Genomic DNA, 13,267 nt, shown 5'->3' on the forward strand with positions numbered 1-13,267 from the left:
TCCCACGCACACAATTATCTTATGCTGGATGTGATTTTATTAAATCTCTTTAAATTGTTAAAAATCACTGAAGAAAACACCCTTTCAGACAGGACCCATTCATTTAACTACTCCACAAATAGTTACTGAGTGTGTACTATGTGCCAGGCACTGTTCTAAGTTCTGTGGGTATAGCAGTGAACAAAGCATAGTTCCTACTCTCTGGGTGCTTATATTCTATAAGGAGAGAAAGGCAATCAACAAATAAGAAGCTGTAATGTATAAGATGGTAAGTTCTAATGGGAAATATAAAACTTTGGGGGAGGCAGTTACTATTTAGTAGGATAGTCAAGGACGACCTCTCTAATAAGAAAAGACATTTGAGCAGAGACCTAAAGGAAGCAAGAGGGTAAGCCAAAGGAGTATATGAAGGTAGAGCATTTCCAGGCAGAGGGAAGAACAGAAAAAGCAAGGGCCATGAGGCAGGGGCAGGTTGGCATATCAGGGGGACAGAGAGAGGCCAGCAGAACAGGAGAATGAACAAAGTAGTTATAAGTGAGGAACCAGGGGTCCCAGAGCTCATGTAGGGCCTGGGGGCCACATAAAGATTTTTATGTTTACTCTGAGTGACATGCAAAAGCTTTGAGCAGGGGAGTGATATTAACATGCATTTTAAAAGAATTACTTTGGCTGCTGTATTGAAAATAGACTGAAGGAGGCAAAGGTAGAAACGGGGGACCAGTTAGGAGACTACAGTAAAATAAAAGATGAAAAAATGACAGTGACTGAGACCAGAGAAATAGCACTGGGAGATGATGAGAAGTGGATGAATCCTAGATATACAGTGAAGGTCGTATGCATAGGATTTTCTGATAGATTGGATGGGTGGGTGGGAAAGGGAGAGGGAGAAAGGGAGGGAGAGGGGGAGAGAGAGAGAGAGAGAGAGAGATTATGAAAAGAAGAATAGAACAAGAAAGATGATTTGGTGGAATATGAACATGAGGAGTTTGGTCTCCAGAAAGAGAGGAGGCAGTAGAACAAAAATGCAACGTAGACAAAAATTGTGTATTATGCACCCCTCTCCCTCTTTCACTTTCTAGCATCTACTCTCCCCCACTTCCCAACCCTGATCAGTCTCAATTATTTACAGGATAAATTGTACAGGCCACAATCTCCAATATGAATAACAAAGCTTAAAACAAAAATATTTCAAAATACTCTCCGAAATAAAATTTTGGATCAAAGAAGAAACCAAAACTGTAATCACCAAAACTTCTACATGTAAATATAAGAGTAAATTTTTGTGACCTTGGCTTACAGAAAGATTTCTTAGCTACACCAAAAGCACAAACCATGAAAGAAAAAAATTGATAAATTGAACTTCATCAAAATGTAAAGTTTCTGCTCTTTGAAAAACACGGTTAAAGAGAATGAAAAGATAAGTCACAGACTGAAAAGTATTTGCAAATTATATCCCTGATAAAGAATGTTTCTCCAGAATACATAAATAAATGTAACAATTAAAAAATAAAGCAAATCATCCAAATTTTAAAGAGGCAGAAGATGTAAACAAACATTTCACTAAAAGAGATAGACAGATGGCAAATAAACACATTAAAAATGCCCAACACCATGAGTCATTATGAAAACAACAAAACATAATGAGAGAGTTCTGATCAAGATGGTGGAGTAGGTAAACACTGGGCTCACCTTGTCCCATAACCACATCAAAATTACAACTAAACTATGAACAACCATCATTGAGAACTGCCTGAAGTCTAGATGAACAGAAGTCCTATAACTAAGAATATACAAAAGCTGCGTCAAGAATGGTAGGAGGAGCTGATCCAACACCTACATGTGGAGGTTAAAAATCAGGAGAGGTATTTTGGCTGCAGAGGTTCCCTCTGAGGAGCAAGGGGTCCCAGCCCCACACCAGCCTCCCCAACCCAGGGTTCCAGTGCCGAGAAGAGAAGTTCCTGCAACTTCTGACTGTGAAAACCAGTGGAGATTGTGGCTGAGTGAGACAGCTGAAATCCTAAGCATTCCTTTTAAAGGGCCCACACAAGGACTTACTTACTGACAGACTCATTCTCTCTGAGTTCCAGTGCTGGGACCATATGGGGAGGAAGTGAATTGTCTGGCTTCAGGACAAAGGCTGAAGGGGCAGCTTTTTCTCAGACAAAAGTGCTAGCAGAAGCCATTGTTCCTTTGTTGAGCCCTCCCCCCGCCCAGCCTGCATATGCAAGTGGGCACAATATCTGTGTCTCCATTCACCTGGCTAACACTATTCGATTGCCCTGGTGATTCCCTGAGACCCTGTCCCATGCAACATGTAGGCCCATCTAAACCACTTCCAATGACTTTTCCATATAAACAGTCCATCTTGGCTCATACTGCAGACTTTCCTAAAATCTCTCAAAAGTTCACAAACCCCACCTGGCCTCACCAGGCCCTGTACCTCTTGCTACGTAGCCCCAAGACCAGAACTAGAAGCAGCCAGGCTCAGTTGGCAGCTTAGTTTCTCCCAGGCACCTTCAAGCCCAGCACAAGTAACAACCATCTGCAGATCACTTTATAGCTCATACCAAGTGGCCCCAGGCAGGGCACAGGCAGCAGACTGACCTTTACCTGCACCAGAGCCCCTCCCAAGAGGCCCCAGAACTAACACACCTGGTGGTCAGCTTCACACCATACCACAGCACCACCCAACTACTTCCACAAACAACCCACCCAAAAGGCAGACTCAGCAGGCATCAGAGCCCTGCTAAATCAAATCCTGCTCTGTAGGGTCAGCCCCTGCACAATAGCTCCTCCACTGTAGTCAAAGCCAGTCCTCACAACCAGTCAGCATGAGGGTCAATCCCTCCCACTGACATGGCAACAGCAATTAAGGCTCAACTACAATAGGAGGGCACACACAACCCACAAAAGGGGCACACCTGGAGCACCCCACTCAGGTGACCATGAATACTGTGCCATTGGGACACACAGGATAACTACTACATCGGCCACTCTACTAAGACCAGGAAATATAGCAGCTCTAACTAATGCATAGAAACAAACACAGGGATGCAGCCAAAATGAGGAGACAAAGAAGCATGTCCCAAATGAAAGAACAAAGCTCCAAAAAAGAACTAAATAAAATGGAGACAAGCAATCCACCAGATGCAGAGTTCAGAACACTGGTTATAAGGATATGTAATGATCTCAGTGAAAATTTCAACAAAGAAATAGGAAATGCAAAAATGGAGATAGAAAACATAAATAGAACCAGTCAGAAATAAAGAATACAATAACTGAAATAAAGAATAAATTGAAATCAACAGTAGATTAGAGGAAGCAGAGGATTGGCCTAGTGATGTGGAAGATAAAGTAGCAGAAAATACCAAATCAGAATGGCAAAAAAATAAAAACCTGAAATAATGAGGATAGTTTAAGGGGCCTCTGGGACAACATCAAGCATACCCACACTGACATCATAGAGTCACCAGAAGGAGAAAAGAGAGAGCAAGGAATTGAAAACATATTTGAAGGACTAATGATGGATAATAATAATAATTCCCTAAACTGGTGAAGGAAACAGATATATTATACAAGTCCACAAAGCACAGAGAGTCTCAAACAAGATGAACCCAAACAGGCCCACACCAAGACACATCATAATTAAAATGCCAAAGGTTAAAGATAAAGAGAGATGGGGGCGGCCGGATGGCTCATTTGGTTAGAGCACGAACTCTCAACAACAAGGTTGCTGGTTCAATTCCCACCATGGGATGGTGGGCTGCGCCCCCTGCAACTAAAGATTGAAAATGGCAACTGGACTTGGAGCTAAGCTGTGCCCTCCACAACTAGATTGAAGGACAACTACTTGGAACTGATGGGCTCTGGAGAAACACACTGTCCCCCAATATTCCCCAATAAAATTTATTTTTAAAAAAAGATAAAGAAAGAATCTTAAAAGCAGCAAGAGAAAAGCAGTTAGTTACCTACAAGAGAGCTCCCAATTTAAACTGATTTCTCAACAGAAACTTTTCAAGCCAGAAAGGATTGGCTCAAAATATTCAAAGTGATGAAAAGCAAGGACATACAACCAAGATTACTCTTCCCAGCAAAACTATAATTTAGAATCGAAGGACAGACAAAGAGCTTCCAAGACAAGAAAAAGCTAAAGGAGCTCATCGCAACCAAACCAGTATTACAAGAAATGTTACAAGGACTTCTTTAAGAAGAAGAAAAAAGATAAAAAATATGAATAATAAAATGGAAATAAATACATATCTATCAATAATTACTTTAAATGTAAATGGATTAAATGTTCCAATCAAAAGACATAGGGTGGATGAATGGATAAGAAATCAAGATTCTCACATATGCTACCTACAAGAGACTTACATCAGATCAAAAGACACACAAAGACTGAAAATAACGGGACAGAAAAAGATATTTCATGAAAATGGAAATGAAGAAAAAAGCTGGGTAGCAATACTTATACCAGACAAAACAGACTTTAAAACAAAGACTATAGCAAAGAAGGACCCAGTAATTCCATTCTGGGAATTTATCTGAAGAAACCCAAAACACTAATTCAAAAAGACATATGCATCCATAAGTTCACTGCAGCATTATTTACAATAGCCAAGATATGGAAGCAACCTAAGTGTCCATTAATAGATGAAAGGATGAAGAAGAAGTGGTACATATGTACAATGGAATATTACTCAGCCATAAATAATGAAATCTTGCCTTCTGCAACAACATGGATGGACTTAGACACTCAACTACACTAGAAGGGCACACAAAACCCACACAAGAGGCACACACCTGGATACCCAGCTCAGGTGACCATGAAGAGTGTGCCACTGCGACCGACAGGATAACTAAGTATTATGCTAAGTGAAATAAGTCAGACAGAGAAAGACAAATACCGTATGATTTCACTTATATGTGGAATCTAAAAAACAAAATATACAAACAAAACAGAAACAAACTCATAGATACAGAGAACATTTTGATGGTTGCCAGATGGGAGGGGGGTTTAGGGGGTAGGTGTTAAAGGGGAAGGTATTAAGAACTCCAAATTGGTATTATAAAATAGTCATGGGGATATAAAGTACAGCGTAAGGAATATAGTCAATAATATGTTTAATAACTATGTACGGTATCACATGGATGCTAGGTTTATTGGGGTGATCACTTCATAAGTTATATAAATGTCTAGTCACTATGTTGTACACCTGAAATTAATATAATATTGTATGTCAACTGTAATTAAAAAATAAAACAATATTTTAAAATAAAAAAAGCATAATGCGATATCACTATGCACTAATCATAATAGCTAACAGTCCAAGTGTTGACCAAGAGGCGGAGGAACTAGACCTCTCACATCTGCTAGTGACAATGTGAAATGGCACAACCACTTGGAAAGAAGTTGCATCTTCTTAAAAAGTTATGAAATTGTCAATTTGTTCCAGTCATTTCACAAAGAATTGTACACAAATATTCACAGAATATTTATTTATAATAGCCAAAAACTGGAAACAACTCAAAGGTTCATCAACAAGTGAATGAATAAACACAGTATGGTAAATCCATACAGTGGAATGCCACTCAGTGATAAAAAAGAAACTATTAACACACAAAATAAAGATGGGACAAATCTCAAAATAATTATGTTGAGTGAAAGCAGCCGGACCAAAAATTAAAAATAAAAATAAGTGTAGACTCTATTATTCCATTTATATAGAATTTTAGAAAATAAAAATTAATCTATAGTGACAAAACTGACCAGTGGTTGCCTAGGGATGGGGAGGTATAATTTATGGGAGGCACAAAGGGACAGCAGGGGGTGTTACAAAGAAGCAGAAGGAAACTTTGGGGGATGATGGACATGTTTATTATTTTGATTCAGATGATGGTGTCACAGTGTATACACATGTCAGTGCACTTTAAATATGTGTAGTTTATTATATGTCAGTTATACCTCCATAAAGCTGTTTAAAATTTTTCAGTGGAAGAAATACTGCAATTGCAGTGCTTTAGGAAAATAGCAATTAGAATACTGTATGTCAGACTTTAAAGCTGGCATTATAATTTTTTACAGAATTAGATTAATTTTATTATCAGATATTAAGATATTTACTATGTTGATTCTTCCAACTTATGAATATGGTATGTTTCTCCATTATTTAAATCTTTGATTTCTTTCAGCAGTGTTTTGTCGTTTTCAGTATACAAGTCCTATATAGGTTTTGTTAGATTTAAACCTAATTTTTCTTTTTCTTTCTTTCTTTTTGTTTTTATGTGATTGTAAATGGTATTTTATTTATAATTTTGGTGTCCACATGTTCATTGCTAGGATATAGAAATATAAATGATTTTTGTATGTTTATCTTATATCCTGAAACCTTACTGAACTCACTTAATAGTTTTGAGTTTTTTGTAAATTCTTTGGGATTTTCTACATAGACAAAATGTAATCTAGGAAAGCAGCCATTTAAAGTGAATCAAAATTAAAATGAGGTCCAAAATTACATACTAAGTAATGGGGGGGAAGTCTGATTGAGATTTTTATCTTAAAAATGCAGCAAAAGTATTAAAATAACTTTATTCCATTTCACAACATTTAAGTAACTCTGCTAATTGCAGCTCTGCTAATTCTTCGAAAAATGAATGAATCAATAGTGGAGTTGGGAGGAAAGAGACAGTTCCCACAATCTTGTATGATGTGACATCTTTTATTTTTAATTGTTTGCAATGCAATCATAAAGAATGTCCTTCTTTGCAAAAAAAAAAAAAATGTATGATGGTTTCATCGATATTTTTAAGGGTCTTCCTAATCCTTTGATCCTGAACTCATTCTCTTGAAACACTTATTGCATCATCGTCTTTATCAATTTTCAGTTCTTCAGTATTGCTGTATCCACACTGCGCAATGGCTTTGCAAAATTCAAGCAGATTTCTAATACCACTTTCATCAACTTCATTACATTCTGCAACTTATGCAAGATCTGTCATTTTATTTTGCAGTCATGTTGCATTGATTATTGCATATTTACAACATCTGACTATCAGAACAATCATCAGTGAATACTTTATGTTTTCATATGCAACACCATTACTGTGGGGACTCCAAAAACAGGAATTCCACTACTGCAAACCTTAAAACATTCATAGCCTTTGCCCAGAAATTCTATTCTATAAATTTCATAATTAAAGATATGCATAAACATATCTATGCACATGTTTACTAGAATATTTAAAAGAAAAAAATTAGGGCACCCTAAGCGCCCAACAATAGAAAACTGGTTAAATAAATCCTGGTACATTTATAGGATGGAATACTATGTAACTATTAAAAATCATGATGTAAAAGAAGAGTTAATACCATGAGAAAATTTTCATAATTTGTTAAGTTTTAAAGGCAGAACACAAAACCATGCTTAGAGACTGACATCCCAATTGTGTATGTGTTTAGAAACCTGTGTTTTAAAAAATTGTGTATGCATTTATGGAAACACAGGGGAAAAAGGTGTGAAAGGGCTTAAACCAAATTTGGTAGCTAAGAACCTCTAAGCTAAAATATTAGGAGTGATTTTAAAAATTCCTTCAGTATGTTTGATTACATTTTTAATCTCTACAATGTGTATATCACCTTTGGAATTTTTTTAAAGGCTCATATTTTTCCAATAAATAAAAGTAAGCTGCTTCTTAAGAAGATTTCATATCCACTTCTCATCATAGACATGGATATAACTGACAACAGAAAAGTGAAGAGGAGAGGGTCATTTGATGGATGAGACCATTAGCACAGCTGCTAAAAGCTGTTGCCTTTCATCCAAGCTTTCAGTAAGGATTAACATTCCAGAGCTAACACAGCAGCTGTCAGTGAGCAAACAAATTCTGCCTCCTGGCTGTGGCAGAGATTTGGGCACATGTTATACATACCAGTGTCCCCAGGCACCTTCACAGCAGACTTCATAGGTCACATTTTCTTAAGTGGGAAGCAGAAGAATCAGCTGTGGGCAGAGGGAAAGAACCTTACTTAAGGATGGAATTTACCGGCCTGATGCCTCCCAGGGCACCCACGCTGCTGCTTCCGGAACCCACAAGGAAAAAGAAAGCCTCTCCTGTGATGAAGGAGAAAATCATTCTCCTTGGAAAACACACCCAAAACAGGGCTTTTCTTAGATTAGTAAGAAGGTGAACTATTTTCTCAGCTCCTCACAGGAACTGTGGCTCAGCTCTCTCTTGGGGGAACTGAGGTACTACACAGTGCAAGGGCTCAAATTATGAGAAATTTTGTTAAGAGCATGAATGAGAAAGGTAGTAGTACCTTTTGAACAAATGAAGCATAAATTTTTCCAGTAATCTGAAAAATAATTCAATTGATACAGATTTTAGTACTTAAAGTGGATTTAGCATGATATATATGTATATGCAATGTAATAACATGCCTACATATGCATTGAAAATTTTCAAGTGGAATTGGTGACTGAAGAAATTTTTCAAAAATTTCTTTCTGCCCCAGTCACATCAAGAGCCCTGCATTCCAATTCCCTCTCCATGTCCAGTTTCAGCCACCCCATCACAGTTTCACGCAGTTACTCTATGGAATCGCAGAGCTGTAAAAAGTCCTGAGGACCATCAAGGCCTTCCTCACTCACAAACTGGCAAATGCACTTACCAGCCAAGTCCTACCATCGCCTCCAGGCTGACTGGTCCCGCTTTTCTGTCCCTTGGTCTTGCTCCTCCCATGATGCCCTGGGGCACACCAGGAGTGACTCCTCCCCCGCTGGAAAATTGAAACCTTGTTTGTTTCCAGTAGTCAAAGCTCAAGGCTGCTGTCTTTTCCTGCGTGGTCCGCACTGTGATCCACCCACTCACCCCCAACTAAATCCTAAAATGTTTGAGAGACCCACATTTTTATCCCCAATACCTAGAACAGTGTCTTTACAAGTTACTTGTTGAATGGAGAGCAGACACTCAATAAATTCTTTTTTCCTTTTTTGACAGAATGAAGCAAAGCTGAATAGAAACACTGCATAATAGGGCCACCACTCAACACACAATAGAGAAGAATAAAGAAGATGACTTTATAATAACAGCTAACATTTAAAACCCGAAATCCTTACCTTAGTTTGCGAGGTTCCAACCAGCTGGCACCTGGCCACCTCTGCTGCTTCATTCCCTGTTACAGTTTCCCTCACTCCCTCCAGCCCTGCCCTACTGGCCTTTTTCTGTTCCTCTGCAGGTACACTCACCTCCCAAAGCCTTTGCATTTGTTTCCTTTGCCTGGGACACTGATATTCTCTCACTGATATTCTCATGGTTTGCTCCCTCACTTCACTCAGTGCCAGTTCAAATATCACCGCTTCAGAGAAATTTTCCCTGGTTAACCTATTTAGACACCACACAGCCAGTATTTCCTTATCCTGTTTCCTGTTTTTCCTTTCCTTCAGAGCATTTATCACTAATTGACATTAGATATCTGTTTGTTGTCTGTCCCACATAGTCACTAGACTAGAATTTCCATGAGGGCAGAGACTTTGCCTGTTTTGTCTCCCAGCACTTAAAATCCTCCCAGCAGCACTCAGTGAATGTGTGGTGAATTAACAATTGAATGAGGGTTTGCTCATTATGTTGCTGGCTCTGTGCATTACAGCTTCTAAATTAGCACTAGGGCTGAGTTTTGTCACCGTCTTGGCTTGGTGGGAGATCTCTAGCTGTTCCATCTAGCCTCCTCTTGGTCAGATTTGAGAATTTTGCCATCCTATCCCCAACAACATTTCAGGTAGGGTGATGAACTTACCTAGGTTTGCCCAGGGCTCTCCTGATTTTAAAACCGCAAGCCCAAGCAAACTAGGATGATTTCAGGTATCCAGGTTCTATCTTCCTTGTTCTCTTTTATTGTTGTGTGTGGTGGAGGAAGGGGATTGGGGAGTTGATTTAAGAGTGTTCTGAGCCATCTGAACAGGAAAGTGGTCATATGCAGTGAGGACTGGATGGACAGTGGTCAGACTGTTGTCAGCGGGCAGGTCTCACCAAACAGCAACGTAGAACACATGGAAGAACAACATACCATGTGTCCCCGAAAATAAGACCTAGCCGGACCATCAGCTCTAATATGTCTTTTGGATCAAAACTTAATATAAGAACCGGTGTTATTTCAATATAATATAAGACTGGGTATAATATAATATAATACCGGGTCTTATATTAATTATTTCTCCACAAGACACATTAGAGCTGATGGGCCAGTTAGCTCTTATTTTTGGGGAAACACAGTAAAAGATGTTGTCCTGCCTTCCAGGGCCCTCTGGCACTGGCAGCGGTTGGTGCTTTCTCTAGAGAAAGCTCCTGGTTTCTAAATTTCAGACTCTCGACATGGCCCCACCACTCTCCCTTCTCCGAAACTATCATGTCCCTTCCAAATAGAACCCTGCCATGAGTTCATTAACTCAGTTGTCACAAGGACCCATGAGTGAGGTATTGTTATGATCCCCATTTTACCAATGAAGAAACTGAGGCTCCAAAAAGTTAAATAATTTGCCCAAATGCACATAGTTTAAATGGTGAAGTCAGGATTTGAACCCCAGCAGTCTGATTCTCAAGGTCCATTTTCCGTTATTACACTATCATGCAAATTTTAACAATATAAATGTATGTTTTGGCTATGTCCGGTAAAGAAAATGTGTGCGTGTGTGTATATGTGTGTGTCTGTAGGATACATCATTTAAGACCCCAATAGTAGTAACTAAAAGTAATTAGTCATGTTTTTCTTAGTTCTAATGAGGCTGTAAGCAACCAAAGTAACTAAAACACAGCTAATAGAAAAAGGCAACTGACAGAGACCCTAACTCTCAAAGGAATCAGTTAAGGTTATGAGGGCAGGCAGGGAAGTACTCAGTTTACCGAGCAGACCTAGCTGATAGGATTTCTTCTCTGAACGCAATGTTCCCAGGCCATCCACACAACCTCTCCGTGTTGTTTTGGAGAAGGATGCCTGGTTTGTGTGTAACTCTGAGAAGTGTGTATAATTCTGAGAACATTAGTGTCTTACAGGATCTTGCAAAGCCAGAAGCAGCTGTCTTGTAGTGAAAAGACAAACCGGACTTGGAGTCAAAGATGTTTATTCTAGTTCCCACTCTGCCACTTACTGGTTGTATGGCTTGTCACTTAACCATGCCAAACCTCAGTTTTCCCACATGTAGGACTGGTAAATCTATCTCCTCATTGAGATTTAAGAAGAATCAATTTAAATAACTCTCTTGATGATTGATTATCAACTGTTTGCTTTGCAAAATTTCAGTTTATAAATGCCAGCAGTGAAGGAGATTATGTATTGCATTTGAAAAAGTTCTGAACTAGCTCCTTTAGGTTTGAGAATAGAATGGGAAGGGGTCTGTTTCTACCTTTAACGTTATTAGGCAACCTTTCCAGAACCTCAATTTCTGATTCTGTAAAGTTAGATAAAATTCAAGGCCCCCCCCCGTTCCAAAATCTAGTATTCTCACTTAAATCTTTAATTCAATTCAAATATGAATTAGTGTCACCTGAAACTAATTATATATATATATGTGTGTGTGTGTGTCTGTGTATTATATATATACATGTATGTAGAATATATATAGAATATATATAGAATGTATATATATAAAATGAATTAGTGGTTGTAACTATCCTATGACTTTCACCCAGAAATGTCCGTTCCTGGCTAGGGAACTTCCCGCTGCATTTTAAAATTTAATCTGTTATATAAGCTCATAGATAGGTGTAAGGGGTAAGGTATGATCTGCTACCAGCACAATTAATTGCCCTTTCTTTTCAAGTGGCCCTCTGATCACCTTGATCACACTTGTTTCCTAGACCTCTGTTTGGTCCTGCTACTTCCTTCTCTTTCCTGCACCATCCAAGACTACATTTCCTCTGAGTACATCTGATGTAATGATCGGTGGAGAAATTTGCTCCTAGGAAAATCAGGAAAACTTTTCCTCCTCTTTAACATCGGCTCACTGCTTAATCCCTCCCCTTTAAAGCTTCCACCGCCACCATCCTGCTAACGTTAATGTCAGGATCACCTCCCTGACCAATCTATGCCCTGTTCATCGTCCTCTGTTTCTTCATCTTCTGCATAGTGCTCTTCATTGTATCCTCTCTCTTGGAAATATGACCTCACTTGACTTCTTTTGACACTAATGATAAAGTTCCCTTCACTTTAGAATTCACAAAATTATTTTGTAACAAGAATGGAGAAAACCTTCATTCACAGAACTCCTTTCAGGTTTGGGAGAGATGGGATGATGGTAAGAGCATAGTGTTGGGATAAAGATGAGACCCCCCCCCCCCAAAAGGGCAGAGGTGAGTAAAAATAGGTGGTTACTGGACTGTGTAAGGATGCAAATGATCTTCTTTACTTGAGGTCTTATATTTTATTATGTAACCAGATGTGTAGGAATACGGGTCTATGGCAAAGCTATATGGCTCCCCGTTATAGAGGAACAACTGAGTTGCAGTAGGTGTGGGGAAGACAACTTGGGGGAAGAAAGGCAATAAACCATCAGCATCAGTGTGAAGGAAAATGGACTTTGTAGAACTGACATTTCTGATGGAAACTTTCCATACTTTACTCTAACGGATGTGATATAATCCTCTTCTATGTCTCCCCCACAAAATCCTCAGTAAAGTCCACATTGCTCTCTTATGTTTTGGTGCCGATAAGTTATTTGCTGAGGTCTGTGTCCAGGTTGATACAGATCAAAACATACTGTTTGGCACAATCTGGAAACAGCTGCGTGCAGAGACAACCACATCTAGATGGTGTAGATAGTGTCTCATTTGATCCCCACACCATCCTCATGACAGGCAGAAACAGAATTATTTTTCTGATTTTTCAGCTGACAGAAAAATCACCACAGTTGCTGAGAGAGGTGACGTGACTTGCCACAGTTGGTAAATGGCAGAAGTAAAATATGGACCCATTTGGCTCTTCTGGCTCCAACAAGATCTCACACAGGTATTTGCTTACTGGAAAATGACCTTCTTTTTTTCTTCCTTTCTTTGCATCTTCATTTTCTCTTCCCGCTTCCTAAACATACAGCCTTCCTCTGAGAATTCGTCCTTCTTAATGATTTCAAGTGACGCCACTCCCCCCAACACAACCGTCTCTAGCCTTGACTTCGGCTTTAAATTTTTGAACCCTTACCTCTCCCTTCCAGGTGATCATCACCATCCTCTCAACCTCAACATGTCTAAAATCTAAGCTCGCCTTCCCCGGCTTCAGTAT

At 39.1% G+C, this 13,267-nt stretch overlaps 1 long non-coding RNA gene across 3 annotated transcripts in view; it reads right to left on the reverse strand.

Annotated features, from left to right (window-relative positions):
• Positions 1-13,267, reverse strand: part of LOC141568875 (uncharacterized) — a 101,744-nt gene that overhangs the window by 14,139 nt on the left and 74,338 nt on the right. Inside the window, exons 1-3 of one of the 3 annotated variants that reach the window (XR_012492122.1) lie at positions 9,246-9,372; positions 8,669-8,776; positions 7,930-8,000 (exon numbers count right to left, since the gene is read on the reverse strand). This is a non-coding gene — a long non-coding RNA (uncharacterized LOC141568875). Of the gene's footprint in view, positions 1-7,929; positions 8,001-8,668; positions 8,777-9,116; positions 9,214-9,245; positions 9,373-13,267 lie in introns of those variants that run through there. The other 2 variants (XR_012492121.1, XR_012492120.1) reach the window with 2 other exon arrangements.

Source organism: Rhinolophus sinicus, linkage group LG15 (genome assembly GCF_036562045.2).
Source record: "Rhinolophus sinicus isolate RSC01 linkage group LG15, ASM3656204v1, whole genome shotgun sequence".
In the NCBI taxonomy this organism is placed as follows: domain Eukaryota; kingdom Metazoa; phylum Chordata; class Mammalia; order Chiroptera; family Rhinolophidae; genus Rhinolophus; species Rhinolophus sinicus.